Below are 8,952 nucleotides of genomic sequence, written 5' to 3'. Positions count from 1 at the left end.
TCCGATAGCAAAAAAAACAATTGACACCTCATTTGTAGCAATTGTCTAAATATTGACGCCGCACCGTACATTTAAATCAATGTAACCCAAGATTTGAAAGTCGCAGTAAATTCTATTGATATGTATTCAGTAGGATGGAAGGAAAACTGCTCGGCTCTCATGGGAATGTTCGTTTTGTTTTATGCATTTGGGGTAAAAATGTCGGGAATATCAATAATAATTGTCATTATTATTATCGTTATCAATATTCACTTAATCTCTAGTTGAAACATGAAGAGTTAACATATTTTTAAATGCCCCGCCAAGTTGTTATTTCAACGGTTAAGTTAAATCAGGTTAGGCTGCATGGCCATATTCGTAACATCTCACCTTTTGAACATGCCAGGGTTACAAGAGACTTTATCTTGATGGACAATAATGCAACTCCACATAGGGCCAATGGCGTAGCGGTGGTCATCACATGAGGTGGGGGGGGGGGGGGCACCGACCATGATTGGGGTAGTGCACCGGGTCTGATTGGTGGGCACAAGCCGTTTTTCGGCACTTTTCCTATTGGATGTTTTAAAATTTCAGATCGATGGGGAGCACGTGCCCCCGTGCCCCTGTGACGCTAAGCCACTGCATAGGGCTAGGATAACCAACCAGTTTCTGGAACAAAAGGTCATCAATCGTATGTAATGGCCTGCCCAATCTCCAGACCTGAACCCGTTGGAGCATTTGTGGGGATATTTAAAGTACAGGGTAGACAAGAGTATCAAGCCAACAACAACTTTGATTGGACTGGAACAAATTCTGAGACGGGAATGGGCAGCAATAGACCAGGGACGCATCAGACGTCTTATAAACAGTATGTGACGGAGGTGCTCGGCAGTTATTCAGGCAGAAGGAAGCCACACCCGATATTAACTGATATGAAAGTGAACATTACAACAACAGTTACAAGAGACATTTGTAAAAACCATTGAATTACATGAGTTTAAAACTGAAAATGTGTGTAATGATACCGTAGAAACCCGTCTACAAGGAATAGTAGCGACGGTGATGATAGCATATTTCACGCTAGCGCCCTCCACAATATTATATCATTATGGAATTTGAGCAAATCATTTACCGACACAAGCAGGTATACAATGTATTATTTTATCTTTATTTCGCATCTCACGAGCATAGCTCACTTGGCAAGGCATAAGACTTTGGTTCTTTAGATCGGAAGATGGCGAGTTCGAGCCTCATCACGGTCACACAAACTTTTATAAACAAAATATTGTTCAAACTTTTCATTTATATTTTCTTGCATTTTCTAAAGACTCCTTTCGTGATCATTTGTTTTTCATATTTAGTTTAATTTATTCTATTGTTTTTCTTTTATTGTTTCTTTTCTTTGTCTTTTTTTTCTTGTTTAATTTTATTTTTCTTTATTTTTCTTTGATTCATATAATATTGGCAGGATAAGGAGAGGAGGGAACTAAAGACCCATTCAGTGATTTGCTCATCCGGACGATCGTAAAAATCATCAAAATTCACCTTTGTCATTGTCATAGATGTGGTAACATAGCCTGCTAGTGGTTCAGCAGAAAACCGTGTGACACATAATATACATTTGGCTACATTTTATTATATGATAAATACGAATTTATTAAACATGGTAACAAATATTCTCTAGCAGATCGGTTATACGATGGAACTGGTAGGCATAGGCCTATTATAAATTCGGGATATTAAATATCTTCCTGACGAGACAGATCTGCGCATGTGGTCAAAGACGATTCCTTACTAGCCACAGACCGTCCGCTGGAATTAGTTGAACATGAACCATTCGCTATGGCTAGCTCGAGATACTCTAGCTAAAATACAGGTTTACATTTACTATCTTACATTATCTTGCTGTATTTCAGCTAGAGCTCCAAACGACAAGCTTCCGGGTTTTTTTGGAGAACAATACTGTTACGTAAGATGAAGAAGAAACCCACCTCGGAGCCCGCCCTACTCATTATTTCATTGTACTTATTGCAATTTGCCTCCACACATTACGTAATCAACACAAAGCTTTTGTGAGGATTAGTGAGTGGATAAGAAATTGACAGTGGAGGATGCGAAGGACACGCCGATTGTTAGTTGTCAATCATGAATTGCCGCAACGTATTAATATTTTACTGCATGGCATTCCGCAAACACCAAGACAAATTATGCCGTATTTTTCCAAAGATCATCTCATATGAAGTAAGCTGAATGCGATCTGTACTTTTGTAACATTCCGATCGCTTTTGATCACCTATTATCGGCGAATTTGCTTGAAAACACGTGAGTTCATGTTGTGTAAACATAATTAGCATAGACACAAATGAAATTACGATGCAATACAATGCAATTTGAATGCGCAGCAGATCTATAGAAATAACTTTGCCCGGTTTTATGCAGAATTAGACCCTGTCTGGCTATGGCTGTTGGTCGGACCTCTCATCTCTCCACATCGATTGTGACCTATAATCCCCGACATTGCCCTTATGAACTCACATCCTCCTGTTTTATTCCAATACGCTGGCGAAGTTACGTAATAATCGGATTAACTACCATAGCAATAGGTGAAAACAATTTTTGAATATACCGCGTTATACACTGATACGTTCAGGCGGTACCTCTTCATTGAACCATATCATGCTGCACCTGTAAGATTAGTATCTTTGAAAAGACCAGTATTGTATTCAATCTATGATTGCAGACATACACAGTACAGGTGATGAGTGTAACCTGCTTGTAGCGCAGCGCGATATGTTCAAAATTGTTTTCACCTATTGCTATGGTAATTAATCCGATTAATTACGCAACTTCACCAGCGTATAATCAGAGAGTTGATATTGGTATAATGGCCGAATAAATTCTGACCATCACTTGGCTTGTTGGATTCGTCTATACTACAATTCGCTGTCGAAGTGACGTAATAATCGCAATAACTACCATCAAGCAGATTGCACTAATCACCCGCGTATGTCACCAAACATAGATTGAATACCACTCTTTTCATAAATACTAATCTTACATGGCGAGTGATTAGCATTTCTTTGACAACTATGGTTTAATGCATAGGTGCCACGTGAACGATGAAGTGCAGGGCTATATATTCGAAATTGTATTCATCAATTGCTATGGTAGTTAATCCGATTAATTACGTCACATCGACAGCGAATAGCCTAAGTGGAACAAAAAATAGTGTATGTCCATTGCTAGCTATGGTAATTAATCATGTTAGTGTTTACATCACTACTTCGGTGAAGACAAGAGAAGTGTGCCTTCTCTACCAACGCCTGTGATATAACAGGTGCAAGCGAAACAAAATTGAATGACCAGAATAGTTTCCTTTGTCAGATGAATTGATTGAAGTTTTTGAAGACACTCTATTCTTGATGGGACAATAGATTCAAATATGGAATAATTATTATTCCTCATCTATTTTTTTTTATTGAAAAACTGCAATTGTGGCAACAGAACAATATTTATTTTGATTTCATTTCAAGTAGAATCAAAATCGTGCTTAAGCCAAATACGCACCCTACCTACCATTCCTCAAGAATTGGGATGGCACAAAGGTGCAACATAGGTTGTTATTTACAAAAACGAGGACAGACAAGTACATTAGTTACAACACATCTGTCTAACCGTGGGTTTCGCTATTATTTAGAATAAATGCTTTTACTATATCTATAAAACCACAAAATTACTAAAAAAAACTATAAAAAAAACTATAAAAAAAATTAAAAGTAGAAAGGTAGATTTGAAGAAAGATAAAAAGAACATGTCAAAAGTTAAAATTAAACGAGAATGAAAAAACGGAACCGGTGCCCGGACCATGCTCTCTTCAGCATGTCTTCAGTTCCAAAGTCTGACGCTCTATCAATTGAGCTATACGATCCTGATATACGAAACAGTCGTTATTATGTCAATACAATTGATTGGTGTTACAACATACTTAGATGGAATGCATAGCCACCCAGTGCCAGTATATATTTGCTCAAACTCCAAATACAAAAACCAACCAATTTTATTGAGGGCGTTTCTTAGGTATATCCTTGTAGACGGGGTTTTACGGTATTTGAGTGTTTTTGTATTGTTCTAAGTGCAACTTTCAAATCTGGACCTTACTACATTAAATTGACCGGCGTTTTATTGTTTTCTGGGCTATCGCATTAAATGAGGTGTCAAAATGCGCAGAAATAAATTCTGCTTTCAACACAAGTTACCGATTTGTAATACAATAGCCCGTTTTTCAATAATAGCCATTATTTAAGGGAGGTTAGTTACTGTTTTAAGCTGTTTATTTCTATTGCATTTCCAAGGTAGGCTCACAATTATAACGACTTTAGATTTACTAATTATTTCCAAATTTACGTCATCCAATGCAATATTGGTTTTTAAATGTTATGAATATAGAACAGTGGCCCTAACATTAAACCTTGTAGAATACATACATTTGTACATTCAGGGGAAAATCAATCACTCGGCGTGATATTTTAGGCCCAACGGACGTACTAAAATTAACTTGATTAGAACTTCAGTTTGTTTTACCAGAGTATAACAAGGAAAGTAGTAATGTCAAATTAAACAACATGAATAATAGAAGTAAATGCTTTGCAGAACAACCTCAAGTGGGACATCCAGGTTAATAACATGCTTAAAAAAGCCAATAAGAGGTTATTTTCTGAGAAATGTTTTGGTCCATCCAAAAGATAAACGAGATGTAACCCAAACTTCAGACTGTGTATACGAAATACCGTGTCTCAACTGTGACAAGTCCTACATAGGCGAAACATCTAGACTATTCGGCACCAGACTAAAAGAACATAAAACTGAAGCAGAAAAGACTTCAAAGAAAGCCTTCACTAGATCTCAGAGACAGACCTCCATTACAGGGGAGGATAACAAATCGGCAATAACTGATCATGTTTCTGAGGAAAACCATGTTACTGGATGGGAACAGTCAGAAATAAAGGACAGAGAACAGAACAGAAATAAGAGATATATCAAGGAAGCCATCTGGATAAGAAAGAAGGGGCCAAAACACTCAAAAGAGACCAAGGGAACTACTTTCTTCCGCATATTTATGACCAAGTCCTAAAACAAACAGCGCCACCAACGTCCGCTCCGCCAGGAAGCAGCCGTCGAGGTGCAGGAATTGGTCAGTCAATTTGAGAAAGTGCTAAGTCTTAGCACGAAACTGTCATTGATCGAGGTATGTAACATCTAATTCTGGATTTGCTAAGAAGAAATTTGCTATAATTATTTCATTGACAATCCTGATGAACTTATTTGCGGAATATGTTTAGAAAATGTACTTTCACATATTGTTAACCCAAAGAGAAAAGTATGACAAATATTCTTTGAGAGATTAATTGATTGGTTGATTTTTTTAAACTCGTAACCAGTATGACTGAGTGTTTACTTCATTTCTTTTTGTCCGTTCTAAACTATAATGCAGCACATTAGTGTTTAATGTGTATTGCGCTATTGGAATGGTCCAAAAATGGGTCTTTTTGTATAATCCAATTATCTCAGTGAGGCGTGAACGGATTTTGATGATTTGTGCACCACTTTAAAGAAGAAACGTCATGATTTTGAATCTTTAAAAAAGTTTTATTTTTACTGCCGACATTTAAGTCCCCCAATCCACACGGCCTATTTCTATAGAGACACCCTGTAAATATAGTTATATTGTTCAGCTATAATGACCTGGATATAAAAACTTCATACATCCAATTGGCTCCATAAAGTTATATCTCTCGATGAATTTGAATGTCTTACTGATTCCTACTATGCCTACGGTTATTGTTTAATTTAAAATAATGGTACAAACTCACCATGAAGAAATTATAGTTTTCCTTTTTTACAATGCTAGTCTTCGTACGTATAATCTGCAATGCTACGTAAAAAGATGCTATTCATGAGTTCTAGCCATCATGGCTTATGGCTGATTTGTGAAGCGCCACCGATTTATGTCCTCATGAAAATTGATGGCGTTCCTTAATATATAATAATGTTCAGTGGAAGTATTAGGGGCGCAAACCTCCAAATCCAAATAACCTCCCATGCATTTAAAAATCGTAAATAAAACAATTCTACCCCAATTGGTAATATTTTTCAGCTCTAAGTTCTCGTACCTGTGATAATTAAGTCGGATGTAGCTTGCGTATTATTCATGATCTGTTAACCAATGATATATCTAGCCCTTTTCTATTCATATATTATCCATTGTTATACAGGGTGTCCCAGAACAAATTACCGGGCAAACTAATTTGGCCGTGAGTTGAAAATTAAGTAACCAAATCAAAAAAAAAAAAAAAAAAAGCAGCGTGTAGCCCATCTTATTTTGCATCTTACATGTCAAGTTTACTTGAATCGGTTGACCAATTGCGAAGAAATGAGCGATTACATAATGCATGCGTCAATGCAGTTCATTCCAAGTTTGATCAACAGGCCCTTTTTCATGTTCACCCACCTCTTCCTAAGTTCTGAGTATCTCATTAAATCTAGTCCTCGTATCTATTTTATAATCGATAATGTTTTGTTATTCATGCTTTCACCTTTGAAGGTGGGCGACCTGAATTCAGTCAATGAATAAGGATAAAGCTGATGAATGAAGACATTACATCTCAAAAACTAACAACAAGCCCAACAACTCATCCCGTCTTCAACAATGGTTTTTGATATTCCGACAGGTTGGTTGGAGTGGACATTATTTTATAAATGATGGTTTAACAATGGGTTTTTAATTAACATGATAATAACTGGACAACCAGCATAGACCTAGCTGTCAAACTCAGATTGTACTTGTGCAGTCTATGCCCATTTCTTGAATGTTTCTTGTCAAACATGGTTGGCGAACAGTTTACTGCTCGTCAAAGGGCCTTCGTTGTCTTAAGATATGCAGAAACACACAGTGCTGTGCAGGCCCAGCAAGATTTCAGACGGCGATATCACAGAAGGCCTCCTTGTGAAAAAACAATCAGGAACAATTTCAAAAAGTATCAGGAGAAATGTAAGGGCAGGTCAGGGAGACCAAGAACTGTACGTATTACTTTGCACAACATAGCCGCTATCAGACAAGCCCTCCAACGCAATCCCAGAATGAGTGCAAGGCGGAACAACATAATGTCCAAATCCTTATTTAACAGGGTTACTCGTCTGGCCATTTCCTTCCATCCCTACAAGATTTAAGAAGTTTGTATAACCATTCCTTGGAAATATTCCAAAAATAAGAAAGAAAACCGATACTTTTAACCAGCTCGAATTCATTCTTTACGTTGTCCAATATGTTAGCATTTTCCAGACGAAGAAAGATATTTAAAGTACTGAGTATCATGCAAGGTTTCATTTTAATATTGTAAAGTTTGTTGGTAAGAAACAGATTGTTTAATAAGAACAAGAAGGATTTCACCAAACAAAATTTAAAGCATGTTAACCACTAGTGCATTGTGTGGAGTGAACTTTCTTGCAAACTTGGAATGAAGTGAATTTGTAATGTGTTATGTAATCGCTCATTTCTTCGCAACTGGTCAACCGATTCAAGTAAAATTAACATATAAGATGCAAAATAAAATTTTGCAACACACTGCTTTTTAAATTTTACGATTTGATTGCTTAATTCTCAAGTTATGGGTAAATTATTTCTTTCTGGGACACCCTGTATACCTCATAATAGATTCCTGTCATCTAATTGGTTAAAAGTGCAGTCATTGAATTAGCTATGCCCTCCTTTTTAAGAATTACGTAAACAGTGAACTATTCCCCGGACAATGGTCTTTTCAAAAGACTATTGCCCGGGCATAGTCATTTTCACGTCATCGGTGTGCGTCCGATCAAACTCTACGCGCGCGATGGCGTGTTCGCATTACGCACGCGGCGCCATCGCGCTGCCTGCCAGTTGCGGTGACGCGATGGATTCATAACGAAAAACCAGGGAAAAACTTTCTTTGTAAATTTACCATGGCATATGAACAATAAAATAGGCCAATCAGATGACAAAAATCTATATTAATGAGGTATATAAAACAAATATTGACTGCTTTATTCAGGTCATGGTTAACATTATAGGCCCACGGTGATCTCAAAACCATGCTATGACCCTCGTCTGCGCCTCGGGTCATAGCATTGTTTTGAGATCACCTGAACCTATAATTTTAACCATGCCCTCATAACAGTCAATATTTGTATATATTCTATTGTTCCAAGTTTTCCATTCATGTATTATCCATTGTAATTCTATTGTTCCAAGTTTCTGAGGTAATGTAGTTAGTAGTAGATGACATAATCATCCTATTCATTTATAATTATTCTTTTTAATGTGTCTCATTATCATTTGTTGTTGTACAAAGATTGGTGAATAAATATGCTTAAATGAATGACCATTTTTTGTACTTGGGCAATTCGTCGGCTTCATTCCATAGTTACGTATATTGATTTTTGGTCATTTTGTTTTTAATTGGTAGATATGTATTTAATAATGTTATCTTGCATACATTTATGCATCACATTTTAAAACTGAAATAGCAAAAATATATCCAGTTTTGTTCTGCAAAATTTGATGTAAATGTTTTGCCATAGTGACCCTTAATGAAAAAGATACATATTCAAAAGTTACACCTAAACTCATAAAATGTTGCTTTTGTTAAGAGCGTTTCTGTTCGTCACTGGTTATCTTTGACCAAATATATAGAGACTGTAATTGTACACTGACGGGAGCAGCTTTTTGAATGCAACTTACTTTTGATTCTGCATCTTTTTGCATTCAAGTGAGCTATTCAGACAAATGAGGTGTTGAAATTTGCAGCACTAAGATTAAAATTTGATGCAAAGATTTGGAGTTACTTTTAGTGATGTGTTTATTATGTCATTAGCAGATACAGTATCTTGAATGTTAAGTAATAACGATGCCAAATACTTTACTTCATATTCAGACCCAAA

This window comes from Amphiura filiformis, chromosome 11 (assembly GCF_039555335.1).
Source record: "Amphiura filiformis chromosome 11, Afil_fr2py, whole genome shotgun sequence".
NCBI classification, from domain to species: Eukaryota; Metazoa; Echinodermata; class Ophiuroidea; order Amphilepidida; family Amphiuridae; genus Amphiura; species Amphiura filiformis.
This window is presented reverse-complemented; position numbering follows the sequence as displayed.